The sequence below is a fragment of the Gadus macrocephalus genome, chromosome 5 (assembly GCF_031168955.1).
Source record: "Gadus macrocephalus chromosome 5, ASM3116895v1".
Lineage (NCBI taxonomy): Eukaryota > Metazoa > Chordata > Actinopteri > Gadiformes > Gadidae > Gadus > Gadus macrocephalus.
In genome coordinates this window covers 1,701,885-1,717,394 of record NC_082386.1, presented here as the reverse complement: position 1 = coordinate 1,717,394, position 15,510 = coordinate 1,701,885, and the positions used below count along the sequence as shown (strand labels likewise).

The 15,510-nt window shown below is 44.5% G+C and overlaps 1 long non-coding RNA gene across 1 annotated transcript; it reads right to left on the bottom strand.

Moving 5' to 3' along the window:
* Positions 1-14: 14 nt before the first annotated feature.
* On the bottom strand, positions 15-1,137 carry LOC132457146 (uncharacterized). The gene is made up of 2 exons (XR_009525577.1): positions 1,065-1,137; positions 15-677 (listed from the first exon to the last, which is right to left on the bottom strand). It is a non-coding gene; the product is annotated as an uncharacterized LOC132457146 (long non-coding RNA).
* Positions 1,138-15,510: the final 14,373 nt, after the last annotated feature.

The following is a 15,510-nucleotide window of genomic DNA, read 5'->3' as shown; positions in this document are numbered from 1 at the left end:
TCAACAAAAATACATAGCGTTTATCCTCGTTTAATTGTGTGAGATAATTGTCACTGCCAGCAACCATTTAAATGCGTCTGAACATCAATGATTTGGGCTAGGCTAGTTATTGGTCATTCGAAATAAAGCCCTCCTCCAAGTCAGGGGCGCCGGCCACCTTGAAGTCAATGTAAGCTCGCTAACTTTTTGCTGTCTATCAAGCAGAGACAGCTTTTCATTGGCCAAAGAAAATTCGCCCTCGGGTCGCACCAGTGTGCGCCCAAGGCCAATGGTATCGCTTTTCTTTTTTGTTATCACCACATGATTAGACAATTCAGCGAATCAATCAAATAGGGTACTTCCCTCAGCAGCATTCGCGCAACACAACTACATGTAGAGAAGTGATAGATCGCTAACTAGCTGAGAGTTGTAAGCACTTTCCACCCATAGCGGAATTGGACTCCCCAAGCAATGTTATACTTAAAAGGAGCAAGTAAGTTACATATACATTTTGTCTTTCGGCCTGTAGCATACAAACAAAATTAAGCTACTATCCCATATTTCTAACTGCATTTGAAGTAGACATTGAGACTCACAAAAAATGGACGCTATAGGACAGTGATCATGATTTGTCTCAATATCAGAATAACAACAATGGGTCAAATAGCAATGGCTGGTGGAATGGCCATAAAGTATTTCTGTATATTGTGGCATCCCGCCCCGTAAGCCTCGGCACGGACCAGCCAGAGGGTTGGTCCTGGACGGCGTGTACCGCCGTCACCCAGCAGATGGCGGCCAGGAGCAGCCCTTTCGGCTCCCCAATCAGGGTGATTGGGGGACACCTGGCCGAAAGCTGAGGAGGCGATATAAAAGGACTGGCATTTGGACAGCACAGGGGGAGAGCAAGGAAGAAGGTGGCGCTCTGGTGCGAGAGAGCCTGGAGGCCCACGGAGGCCCTAGAGACCGCGTCTCCTTCGTTGTTTTGAAATAAGTTGATTGTTAATAAATGCCTGCAATGGCTTATACTTCACACCAAAGTGTCGTTCATCCGTGGAACCTGGCCCAACCGAGCGCCGGGTTGCCACAATATGCAGTGTAAGCTTGTCCAGGTCCTGCAAGTCAGGATGTAGGCTATGAATCTGAATGAATAGTAGGTAATAGGTAACAGGAAGTGGCCATCCCCAAAATGCACCAGAATACAGTGATCAAATCTCATCTCATCTCATCTAATTTTCGTCCGCTTATCCGGGGTCGGGTCGCGGGGGGAGCAGCTCAAGCAGGGGGCCCCAGACTTCCCTTTCCCGGGCCACATTGACCAACTCTGACGGGGGGATCCCGAGGCATTCCCAGGCCAGTGTTGAGATATAATCTCTCCACCTAGTCCTGGGTCTTCCCCGAGGTCTCCTCCCCACTGGACGTGCCTGAAACACCTCCCAAGGAAGGCGCCCAGTGGGCATCCTTACCAGATGCCCGAACCACCTCAGCTGACTCCTTTCTAAGTAAAGGAGCAGCGGCTCTAATCCGAGTTCCTCACGGATGGCTGAGCTTCTCACCCTAAGGGAGACGCCAGCCACCCTTCTGAGAAAACTCATCTCGGCCGCTTGTACCCGCGATCTCTTCCTTTTGGTCATCACCCAGCCCTCATGACCATAGGTGAGGATAGGAACGAAGATCGACCGGTAGATCGAGAGCTTTGCCTTGCGGCTCAGCTCTCTTTTCGTTACAACGGTGTGGTAAAGCGAACGCAATACCGCCCCCGCTGCTCCGATTCTCCGGCCAATCTCACACTCCATAGTACCCTCACTCGCGAACAAGACCCCGAGGTACTTGAACTCCTTCACTTGGGCTAAGGACTCATTTCCTACCCGGAGTAAGCAATCCATCGGTTTCCTGCTAAGAGTCATGGCCTCAGATTTAGCGGTGCTGATCCTCATCCCAGCTGCTTCACACTCGGCCGCCAGCCGATCCAGTGAGTGCTGAAGGTCACAGGCCGATGATCCAATGAGGACCACATCATCTGCAAAAAGCAGTGACGAGATCCTCAGACCACCAAATCAAATCTATTAAATTCAATTTTTTTTATGGGGGGGGGGGGGACCCCCTGTCTATTACTGTGGCCCACTGTGTTCCTGAATCCTCGAACGCCAGACTTCCGAGTCAATAGTCGAAGATCTCCCAGCTTTCTTGCGGCATTTCTTGAAGCCACGCCCCCTTTTTGTCTTCATCATTCGAAAATCTGAGCGTAGACCGAGAGCAGTGATGACGCTCTCAACAAAATGGCTGCGTCCGTGAAGAGTTTATTTTTTGTATTTGTACCACGTAGGTCATTTTATTGATGATATTTATTTTTTTTGATGATCACATTGTTACTTTATTCCGGTCACCAATTTATACATGGTCTTGCTGTGTGTGCAATACAATGTAAAGTTGTGTTGTTTGTTTTCGAGCTAGTTAGCCAAAGAGGCTTATGTAGCTAACAATAAACAACGACTAGCCAATTTCATGCCACAATCACAAAGACGGGAACGCTATGAATGATCCGAGAACGGAAGTGACGTCAAACGTGCAATTCGGAAGGCTGGCGTCCGAGGATTCAGGAACACACCATAATATTCAAGTGTGCCCCCTTCCTACGTAGGAGGGGGTGCCGAGGCTGACTCGCTTGTTTGGTAGCCTAACAGTAGGAGGGGTACTTTCAGAAATACGTATCTCACTCCAAAAAATCATGTACTGACTTTTTTTCAAAGTTTGTATGCGTGTGGGAGCACCAGAGAACCAAAACAGCACCCCAATTGCAGGAAAAGAGTTGTTTTCATAATAGGCCCCCTTTAAAAACATAACGTCTTACATGGGCGAGTGTCGCTGCGGTGGGTGCGCGTGAGTGTGTGTTCTTGACGTGCGGTGTGTGTGCGTGCATGTGTGTGTGTGAATGTGTGTGTGTATGTGTGTTTGCGCTCGTGTGTGTGCGCTTCCGTGGGGTGGCACATGCGAACTGACCAATTTGAGTAACTGGTACGACAGGCCTGCTATTATTGTAGTAAGATAAGCCTGTGTTGCTCCTTCTCAATCTGCCCTCTCTCCACTATCCTGGCAGAGCAATAATAATATCATATATAAAATATTTATTAAATATTAAATACCAACCATGCTCAGAGATATATATTTTATGTCTATTTCTTCCTGCGACAAATAATCTTTTAAAATATTTTTTTTTACAGAAAAAAACAATATTTCGGATTTCACATAGACAATCAAGCCGTGATTATGCCGTAGCATTAACACATTTTCTTTTGGCTGAATATTGTTACCTTTGTTCTTGACTTGAAACTGTGAAACATGTTGTCCTAATGCCTTAAATTTGTGTATTTATATAACAAATGTTTCCTGGTTCATGTAATGTAGCTATGGACACTCATTAAAGCTATTTAGGCTAACTCATTATTATATTGTCATTATTCAAACTGTATTCAATATCTTTTTACATTTAACTAACCCTAAACATTTTCCAAGATATGAAAACATTTTTTCAAATAAGGATAATTATGATTGGCATAATGATGAGGGCATCATTCAATGGCAAGTATCTCTTTGTATGTTATCTTATCAGGGTTTACGGGCTAACATGATGATATTTATGCCTCCCCAATGTAAGCCATTTCAATGTTCGATGTGTATGTTAGCCCAACCCAGTCGCCAAGAAAAAACGTCGACGGTGTACGTTTCCATGAACACTGGAGACGTACTATTACAACGTAAAAACAGCGTGTTATACCTACAGTATCCACGCGTGCCGCTGTGGAGGCGGGTTTCGGGGTTTGGGTTTCACGGCATTCGCGGCAAATTGTGGACACGATTGTTTAGGGGGAGGTAGACTGTTGTTGACCGGGGAGGGGGGGGGGAGACACGTTTGTTGAGGGGGGGGGGACGACACGATTGTAGGGGGGGGGGGAACACGTTAGTTGAAGGGGGACGACGACGACGACACGTTTGTTGAGGGGGGGGGGAGACACGTTTGTAGGGGGGGGGGGGGCACGCTCGACAACGAGAGTTGGTTTTTATTGAACGCTCGACAACGAGAGTTGGTTTTTATTGAACGAGACTTCAACACGGAACAGCTGCACGAAACGATGGTCACGTCACTCTCGGTGACGGTGTCGACAACAATGAACACACGAACAATGTTAATAGAACAACACACAACCACATAACATCCCGAACCCATCAACCCCACTTAATCCTAACAACAAAACAAGTTAACAAAAGCCCCATTTGTCAACTGACAACCCCAATTCCCAGAATCCCCCGCGGCTCCGGAACACGGCGTAGTTTATATTAATCTTTATTATCCGAATGGGAAATGCAATATTTTAGGACAGATACACCATTAAACGCGTTTCTAATGACATTTCTAGCGAGAAATGTACATTTTCCTTACATAATCTTCAGTCAGTGAATGTGTATGATCTTTATTAATCTTTATTATCTGAATGGGAAATGCAATATTTTAGGACCGATTCACCGTTAAACGTGTTTCTAATAACATTTCTAGCGAGAAATATACTTTTTACTTGCATAATCTTCAGTCAGTGATTGTGTCTGATCTTTAGTTTTATAGTTATTAGGATTTGATCGGATCGCTCGCATGTTTCAACGTCAGGTTGTTAGGCTGCTTTCGCTAAACTAGCAGCTCACGTGCTTCCTGCGTTTGTGTTATTAAACTGTTACTTTATGTAACTTTTAATGATATCATCTTGTTAGAAACACGTATATCTGAGAGGCAACCCAGTCGCCAAAAGCATTCGTTGACAGTGTACGTTTCGTGAACACTGGATTACGTCGCATTTCAACATAAAATAGCGTGTTATACACACACACACGCACGCACACACACACACACACACACACACGCACACGCACACGCACACGCACACGGTGCATTTCGCTGCTAAAACAACAACAACAAAATATTCCCTCAAATATTATTACTAAAGAACCGTTTTCCAAAGAACGAAATGTAAACCAATGCATTCTGAATGGGAGTGTTTCTCCGATTTTTCCATGCTACACAGAACGAAATGTAAACCCATGCAAATAAAGACTTCATTGTCATAATCATTTAAATATCATTAATCTCCGTGTGTTGGGTGGTATTCAATTTTTTTCAACGGGGCTGGTGCCGTCTCCTTTTGACCTTTTGACCCCAGACTTCTGGGGGAATAGCTGAATCAATTCATTAGTCAATCAGAAGCATGTAAATATCTTCCCGGTGGTGTAGGAGAACGAACAAGGTGTCCTTCAACATCTACACTTCCAGGCGATTGCAACGGTGCCAGACATGAGCATATTCGAACATGTTTAATGGTAGTAATTAGCTGTCGAAATTGGAGGCCTTAATCAATAATGAGCAGCTATTGATTTGCTTCCCGATAAAAAATTGTGACAAATGACATGTTATTTAGCATCTACACGTTGAGCTGAGTCCAATGACACCAAGTATGACACTCTAGCTAATGGTAACATGTATTTTACATGGTACACCTAGGTCTAGGACATGATCTCGGTGTAGCAAGAGGGCGAGCTTGATCTCATTGGACTCAGCTTAACGTGTAGATGCTAATTAACATGTAATTTGTCAAAAATGTAATTTGGGAAGCAAATCTATAGCTGGTCATTATTGATAAAGGCCTCCAAAATCGACAGCTAATTACTACCCCGAAACATATTCAAATAGGATCATGTGTGGCACTGTTGCAATCGTCTCGAAACGTAGATGTCAAAGGACACCTTGTTTGCCCTGTTGCACGACCGGGAAGATATTTTCATACTTCTAATGGATTGATTCATATTTTAAGGTTCTCGGAGTGAGACTTTAAGCGGCTGCAGCAGAAGTGTTGAGACGAAAGATGATATCAAGACATTAATAGAATATTCCCATTCACATTATGATTCTTCGTCATAACATCCGACCAAACATCCTTTACATTCACCGAGCGAAGATTATGAAAGTCCAGGCCCCCCCTTCCTGCACTCGGGGTCCGACCGGGCCAAGTTTCGGTGCGGGGCTCCCAGTTAGGCCCTAGAATATGGTATTCAAATTTCAGGGCGGTAGGACCTTCCTATCTCAAAAACTGTTTTTCCACCACATTCTGAACCATTAGGTCTCGCAGGCAACACTTCTGAAGGGGCTTTGTCCAAATGACAGTCCATTTGGGAAAACTTTTTTTCTCTATGGTCGTTCTCGGGGCCCCGGGAAATGTGTGTAAACATTTTAGCATCCCTAGCTATCTCGAAAAGGCCGGAAAAGGGGCGTGACCTCCAACAGTACAGTCAATGTACATAAGACAGAGGTTAGTTTCTAGGCCCCATTTTTTGCGGGATGGAGGTGTACATTTGTGGCTTAATGTGTGTAGACACAGCTGGCCTGTGGCCACGTCTTTGAAGTCTGGGGTCAAAAGGTCAAAAGGAGCCGGCACCTTTTGTTATGAGATAACAAAAAGTGAATCTGTATTTCTCTCATAACATTTTGTCATTATTGAAGAGAGGCCTGATTCTCAGATATGCATGTTGGACTGTTAGGGTATAGGTCTGGGAAGAACTTCAGGCCAAAATCTTGCAAGCGAGCCGCTGGGTGCAGGTGCAACGAGATGGAGCACTTGCTGAGTCATTTCCTTTAGGGCTGGAGCCACAGGTTGAAGCGTATGCGTCCTTTGAAACCCCCTTTGATATATAAGAGACCCCAAGGTACAGTTTACTTTAATGTTCTCGCCTCTATTATATGATACTTCCACCACTGGGACGTGGCAACAACTCTCCAAATCCATATGGGGAGAGGGGGGGATGCTTTTGGACAGTAGGGGTGTACACTAGACATAAATAGGGAGCAAACTCAGGAGAAGGAATGACCTCTCACAAATATTTATTGAATAAATTGTTTCAAATAACCCTGCCTCGTTAAATCAATGAACTTGGGGTTTTGCTTTCAAAAATAGGTTATAGAAGAAGTCTAAACTGCAGAAAATAAAAACATCCAAGCTGCCTTTTAAAGGGACACTATGTAATATTTTGAGTAATTTATTACCTCAAATCAACATATTCATTCATAAATAAGTCCTCATTGGTGTAAAATTATCTCTGCCAAAAATCTCACTTATTCTCCTGAGCGAAGAATAATTAATATTAATATCAATATGGTTACATAGGACGGGTAAGCTTCATGGAGGCTTCCATTTTCTTCCGGTCTATGAGCTGCCGAGAGGGTCAAAAAGCACTACGTCGTACAGGAATTGCAAACGCGTTTTCACTCTGAGCCAGCGTGACGGTGGAACAGAGCTTAGTTTAGCGAGACGAGTTTTACCGGCAAATTTGAACATGCACCGCATTTTTTTCAAAGACCATAGTTATGCCACGCCACAGGAGAAGGAATCATCGTCGCCAAAAAAACGACGATGTGTAAGCAAAGCATGTATAACATGGTTTTTCATGCCAACGAGATGCGGGGCGCTATGTTTGAGCGACTCGTCATTGAAAGGCTACTTTATTACATATTTAATTTACTTTTTCACATTTTTGTCGAGTTTAAATCGTGACAATATTCTTAGGACTTATGGATACTGTCAAATGCGTTGGAGGAATTCAAAAGCCATTCTTCATCAAGTTATGGAGGTTTATTCTCTGCTGTGGTCACCACGTATCCAAATCCACCGAGACGCACTTATAGGCTAGAGCGGACCTTCTGGAGCTTCAACTCGCTTGCGAGACAGTTGATTTATCACCCGAACAACTGGATTTCATACCAACAACTCTGATAAAGAAGACAATACGGAGGAAAAGAAGATCGAGAGGAGGAATTAGGAACAGGATAGGAGACGAGGAAGTAAACTCGTTGCCGGGCGACTAACTGGCGGCGCGCACAGTCGCAGCGGCCCCTCTTGAGATCTGTGAGATTGAGATTGAATGTTTGAGTGTGAGACGTCCCACGACGAACGTAGTTTATGACAGGGAAACAATATTAAACATTAGGACATTGAGAGCGAGTAACATCACTGGCATTCGCTGGCATCTGGACATACTACGCAAACACAGGATACTAACGGACACTGTGACAGCGTGCCCGCAACTGCCCGGAGGAGGAAGCAGCAGAGACGGGGTGGACGTAAACAAACTGAACAGCTTCTTTCAGCTCCTACCCTCCAAGAAACGCTATCGCAGCTTAAGATGCTCCACCACCAGGCTGCGGAACAGCTTCCTACCTCAAGCTGTCAGGATGCTCAATGCACCAGCGTCCCAGATCTTCTCACTGGACTTTATTTATTATTTATTTATTTATTCATCATTGGGACGTTTGTTTGTTTGTTTGTTTGAAATGTATGTTGATCTTGATCCGTGAGAAACGCCTTCTCGTTTTGTTGTTCAATCAACAAAATGACAATAAATTTGATTTGATTTTGATTTGATTCCGTTAGTTACAATGTCAATTGTTGGTATTTAGAATACTGTTACATTGTTGAAATCAACGGGTTACAATGCGTTGATTAGGATGCGTGCTCAGCCGCACGCATTATGGGAATTATTGTTTTGATTATCGGTAACTCCAAGACTACCAAAGGCTATGTGAACTTTTATGTTATGACATTTTATGTAATCTGACATTAAATGACCTACTGTTATTTATCATCTGTATAGTTATTTGTCATGTTGGAAAGTCCACAACTGCTGGAGTCAAGTTCGTTGTCTGTAAGAATGCTTGGTCAATAAACCTGATCTGATTTGTCCATCTAATTTGTCCAGTTGTCCACGAACCTCATCATCACTCGAATGACTCGATGAGGTAGCCTAGTAGGTGTCATGTCACAGCTTCTTGGCACATACTGCCCACCGTAGTTTTTGGACAAGCGAGCACTATTAGTTTGAATGCAATATACAATTGTACCACTAGATGGGAGTAATTTTTACACAGTGTCCCTTTAAGGATACCTCGGAATATCTGTCTATTTTTTAACCGTCGGACCCCAGTTTACGACAAAAACAACACAATTTACGGCAGCTCCTTTGCCGCGTGGTTTTTAGAGCCATGTAAGGATTAGAGGGGGCGGTCGATAGCAACCACCATAGCAGCATGACGGTCAAGTGACTGGATGCAGCCCCGTTGAAAAAAATAGAATACCACCCAACACACGGAGATTAATGATATTTAAATTATTATGACCATGAAGTCTTTATTTGCATGGGTTTACATTTCGTTCTGTGTAGCATGGAAAAATCGGAGAAACACTCCCATTCAGAATGCATTGGTTTACATTTCGTTCTTTGGAAAACGGTTCTTTAGTAATAATATTTGAGGGAATATTTTATTGTTGTTGTTTTAGCAGCGAAATGCACCGTGTGTGTGTGTGTGTGTGTGTGTGTGTGTGTGTGTGTGTGTGTGTGTGTGTGTGTGTGTGTGTGTGTGTGTGTGTGTGTGTGTGTCTGTGTGTGTCTGTGCGTGCGTGTGCGTGTGTGTGTGTGTGTGTGTGTGCGTGCGTGTGTGTGTATAACACGCTATTTTATGTTGAAATGCGACGTAATCCAGTGTTCACGAAACGTACACTGTCAACGAATGCTTTTGGCGACTGGGTTGCCTCTCAGATATACGTGTTTCTAACAAGATTATATCATTAAAAGTTACATAAAGTAACAGTTTAATAACACAAACGCAGGAAGCACGTGAGCTGCTAGTTTAGCGAAAGCAGCCTAACAACCTGACGTTGAAACATGCGAGCGATCCGATCAAATCCTAATAACTATAAAACTAAAGATCAGACACAATCACTGACTGAAGATTATGCAAGTAAAAAGTATATTTCTCGCTAGAAATGTTATTAGAAACACGTTTAACGGTGAATCGGTCCTAAAATATTGCATTTCCCATTCAGATAATAAAGATTAATAAAGATCATACACATTCACTGACTGAAGATTATGTAAGGAAAATGTACATTTCTCGCTAGAAATGTCATTAGAAACGCGTTTAATGGTGTATCTGTCCTAAAATATTGCATTTCCCATTCGGATAATAAAGATTAATATAAACTACGCCGTGTTCCGGAGCCGCGGGGGATTCTGGGAATTGGGGTTGTCAGTTGACAAATGGGGCTTTTGTTAACTTGTTTTGTTGTTAGGATTAAGTGGGGTTGATGGGTTCGGGATGTTATGTGGTTGTGTGTTGTTCTATTAACATTGTTCGTGTGTTCATTGTTGTCGACACCGTCACCGAGAGTGACGTGACCATCGTTTCGTGCAGCTGTTCCGTGTTGAAGTCTCGTTCAATAAAAACCAACTCTCGTTGTCGAGCGTTCAATAAAAACCAACTCTCGTTGTCGAGCGTGCCCCCCCCCCCCCTACAAACGTGTCTCCCCCCCCCTCAACAAACGTGTCGTCGTCGTCGTCCCCCTTCAACTAACGTGTCCCCCCCCCCCCCCCCTACAATCGTGTCGTCGTCCCCCCCTCAACAAACGTGTCTCCCCCCCCCTTCCCCGGTCAACAACAGTCTACCTCCCCCCCCCCCCCCCCCCTAAACAATCGTGTCCACAATTTGCCGCGAAAGCCGTGAAACCCAAACCCCGAAACCCGCCTCCACAGCGGCACGCGTGGATACTGTAGGTATAACACGCTGTTTTTACGTTGTAATAGTACGTCTCCAGTGTTCATGGAAACGTACACCGTCGACGTTTTTTCTTGGCGACTGGGTTGGTTAGCCTCACATAAGATACTCGATTGATGAGAAATCACCCACTTTAGCCATGTTGATCTCCTGGATCACCCTAAGTAATGACTATATTGAGCATATTGGTACAATCTTTACTTTGTACCAGCATACAATATTATGCATGTGAATATTTTGCCCCACACAACTTTGCAAACATTTGATTAGTGACTGAAGCATATACAAAGAACATAGTATGCTAATCTCACTGGTATAAGATGCATTCTTCTTGAAGTCACTTTTTTCATATGTTCAATCTCTTGAATATGTGAAAAAAGGTAATAAAATAACTTAAAAACGGATAATGTGGGTATGCAGAGTGTGACAGCAGAGCTGTGAAAAACCTTCTGAGGCGAGAGATGCTATCACAGCAGACACTAATGTACAGAGCACTACACAAGGTGATGGTTTTTAATGGATGATGCACTGGGCTATGCAACGCGGTATGGCCGTTCACCATTTAACCCCACTAAAACATTCTGTTGGCAAGTGATAAAAAAAAAAAAAAGTATATTGTATGCAGAAAAATAAACAGAATGTACCAGTAAGACCTGGAGCAATTCCCCCACAAACCGAATCAGCATGGGTTCCAGTTGCACCAACAGAAGTAGAAGTGGAAAGCACACACGTCTCCAACAATCTTTTCACGCTTTGGGTAGATTATTGTGTTTACATAACATATTGGAGCTGGTAACACTGGGATTCATGAACAGCTCCATGTGAGACGGTCCTGGAGGGTTGGAGGCTGACGACTGCTAAGAGCTGAAGGTTGTGCTGAAGGGTTTCCCCTGATGTTGGCTGACTGAGTAAAGGCGGAGCCAGCGACAACAGGGGGAGGGCATACCAGTGTGGACAGCACTCTCCCTCTGGCCACAGGCTGTTACAAGGCTTATTCACCCTTGAAATGAAGTGCCCCCGCACACACATACGACTGTGTGTATAGGTGAACGTGTGTGTGTGTGCGTGCATCTGCGCATGCGTGTGTGTGTGTGTGTGTGTGTGTGTGTGTGTGTGTGTGTGTGTGTGTGTGTGTGTGTGTGTGTGTGTGTGTGTGTGTGTGTGTGTGTGTGTGTGTGTGTGTGTGATGATGTAAACTGTACTGACAACTATAGTAATAGTATGTCTTTGACATTTGTGTGTGCGTAATTATAGGAGTCTGTTTGTGTGTGTGTGTGTGTGGGAGGGGGAGTATTTGAGTGTATGTCTGTGTGTGTGTGGGGGGGTATGCGGGTGTGTATGTGTGTGTGTGTGGAGTGGTATAGGCGTGTGTGTATGTTTGTGTGGGGGAGGGGGGGGGGTGGAGGGGTTGGATGCAGCTGCAGCATTCTTGTGCTGTTTCCTTCTGGATGTTACGGATCACAGCAACGTCTTTGAAACAAAAATGCTTCTTTGCGACATTTCAATGTATTGGTTGGATACTTAATTTAACAACAATCAACGAGAAGTCTATAAAAGGATAAAAACACAATAAAGCCGAAAGGTTTGTTTCCATTGTGGTCCTTATTATCCTTATTACTAAGTATCCCTTAGTCTGTGGATTCATCTCTCCCCCCTCAGAGAGTAGGACAGGCCTTTACCCCTCAGAGAGTAAGAAAAGCCTTTAGCCCTAGTGAGGGGCCGACGTGGTGAACCCGAGTGTTTGGGGTACGGACTCTGTGGACTGGAGAGTGCCGACAAGAAAACGAGGGGTGGCAGTTCCGTTTGGTAAAAGGAGTGAAGTTTTAGTTCCTTCAAAAAGGGTCCAAAAGTAAATTAAAATAAATCCAGCGTTCAAAATATAAATAAATGTTTCAAAAAGCTTATAGCAACTTAGCAACTTAGCATAGCATACTTTAGCATAGCACAGCAAAACTTTAGCATTGCGTTGCGTTTCATGTACTGGCCTCCCATAAAGCCAGCACCTACCCTCACTCACCCAACACAAAATGAGACACCCCTTAAATAAGCCAAGGAATTATCAAGGCCAGTCAGGCCGTACCACTAACATGGGGGAACATTTCCTGGCCAAGGCTAGATGGACTGCCATACTGCCCCTACTTCGCCAGAAGTAAAATGACAACAATCAGTTTCCTGCTTAGTGAGAGACAGTGAGAAGGGGTTTCACTTTCTCACAGTCCTCAGAGTGTAAGACATGCCTTTAGTCCTCAGAGTGTAAGACAGGCCTTTAAGTCCTCAGAGTGTAAGTCAGGCCTTTATTCCTCAGAGTGTAAGACAGGCCTTTAGTCTTCAGAGTGTAAGACAGGCCTTTAGTCCTCAGAGTGTGAATGTGCTGATGGGACTCAGACCTGATAGGGCCGATCAGCACTCTGCTCTACAGAGAGCTCTGGCCTCCTTCACCGGGCATTTGGCCGACTTGACAAGGTTGATTATTTGACCACCGACTCATCATGTGTATGTCTGTCAGTGGGACCATTGTTACTGTATGTTCACTAAATGTTAATTTACCTACTTGCCAACACTCCATATGTGAGGTCAGGATGTAACCTGCTTGTGGCTGAGAGCTTCACATACTGCAGCAGATCAACAGCCAGGCAAAGGATTGTGTAACCTCTCACCGTGTTTTGGGCTTTTATGTTTGCTGACTCTCGTACTCAACTCGTGGAAAGGCTCTTGAATACGACTGACAATTGACCCTCCAGAGACCATCCAGATGTTCAGGTTGGCAATAATATGCTTAGATGTCAGAATGAACCAATCAGGATGGTCTGAGGTGGCTCGCTGGGTGGAAGAAAGAAGAAAGAAAGAGAGAAAGAAAGAACAAACAAACAAACGAGAGAGAGAGAGAGAGAGAGAGAGATAGAGAGAGAGAGAGAGAGAGAGAGAGAGAGAGAGAGAGAGAGAAAGAACAAACAAACAAACCAACGAAAAAGAGAGAGAGAAAGTAGGAAAGAAAGAAAGAAAGAAAGAAAGAAAGAAAGAAAGAAAGAAAGAAAGAAACGTAGATTTGTCACGTTGTGAAATCAGGACGAAGGGAGAACATCTGTTTACAGTTGTTTTATCCTCATCCTCATCCTCATCGTCATCCGCTTATCCGGGGTCGGGTCGCGGGGGGAGCAGCTCAAGCAGGGGGCCCCAGACTTCCCTTTCCCGGGCCACATTGACCAACTCTGACGGGGGGATCCCGAGGCGTTCCCAGGCCAGTGTTGAGATATAATCTCTCCACCTAGTCCTGGGTCTTCCCCGAGGTCTCCTCCCCACTGGACGTGCCTGAAACACCTCCCAAGGAAGGCGCCCAGTGGGCATCCTTACCAGATGCCCGAACCACCTCAGCTGACTCCTTTCTAAGTAAAGGAGCAGCGGCTCTAATCCGAGTTCCTCACGGATGGCTGAGCTTCTCACCCTATCCCTAAGGGAGACGCCAGCCACCCTTCTGAGAAAACTCATCTCGGCCGCTTGTACCCGCGATCTCGTCCTTTCGGTCATCACCCAGCCCTCATGACCATAGGTGAGGATAGGAACGATTGTTGTTTTATATCTTGTGTATATATTTCTTACCCATGTTGGTCACTTCATGATATCGGCCTACTGGTGATCACATAAGCTCTCATTGGTTTTGTTAGGGTTCGATAGCAGCTGGACCCAAGAGTAGAACACAGAGACAGGACGTTGGAGTGTGAACAGGTTCATTTTGAATAGAGAGTAGTGAGACAGGGGACAGGTTCTTGAGTGGGGAGCTTCAGGCTGGAGTGAATGAAGCAGGCTGGCTGGAGGTGATGGTCCACAAAACACACTGAGGACAAAAGGAACTAAAGGTGAGACACGAGATTTTAACAAGAGAACAAACAACACATAAATACTGGATCCAGGCACGAAAAACTACCACTGAAGTCAGAAGTGCGATCTGGCGACGACAGCAGGGAAACCAGGTGTATTTTAAGGGGAGTTGATTAGCTGATGCAGGCCAGAAGTGAACAATTGAGTGTGGCAGGCACAGCACAGAGTCAAACAGGGGGTGTGCGCCAGGCACAGGGGAAGAACACACAGCACGACAGCTGTGGCCATGACAGGTTTACGTTGGTCACCTTAAGATGTCGGCCTTCTGGTGATCACAGAAGCTCAAATTGGTTTATTTTAACATTGCTCAATGATACCCTTGTTCAAACCCGGTGGAAGTAGAAATTGCAGTGCAGACATATGTATATATACGAGTGGGCGTGGTTCACATCAACTGCTTGTGTTGGACTGCGTCCACTTTCATGTCTGCGCTGAACTTTCTCAACACAACCATCCTATTGAGTGGACTCCACTGGTGTACTTTACCATTCCTCCTCTGAGCAGGTGAACAATGGTGAACATGTGTTTGCTGACGTAACAGGTGCATGAACTTCTTCATAAGACAACATTTGTTTATCCAAAATAAAGAAGAGTGTGGAGAGTTAAAGAGACATCCCAGGGATGAGCGAGCTGCTGATACAGTTGTCTAGCACCCAAGTGCTTAGTATGTGTATATGTAGAAGATGACCTTTCCTGTAGTGCTTTTACATAGACCTACAGAATATTGATTTAATGTATTTATAGAACTGAAACCTTTCGCCTTTTGAACATGACCTTGTTTAACTCAATAAGAAGCCATAATTCATATTAGAATATTACAATTATTAATAGGCCGACTAGCTAATAAAGATCATAACGACACCCTAAAAAGCACAGCTACACCAGAATACACATGCACATTTTCTTAAAGACAAATCGACCTACGTTTTTTATGTTATTCCAAGTCCCCCAAACGAGTCATCAGTGTTAAGCACTGCAGAACCTGCAGAAACTGAGCGCAGAGTCAGCGGTCTGCA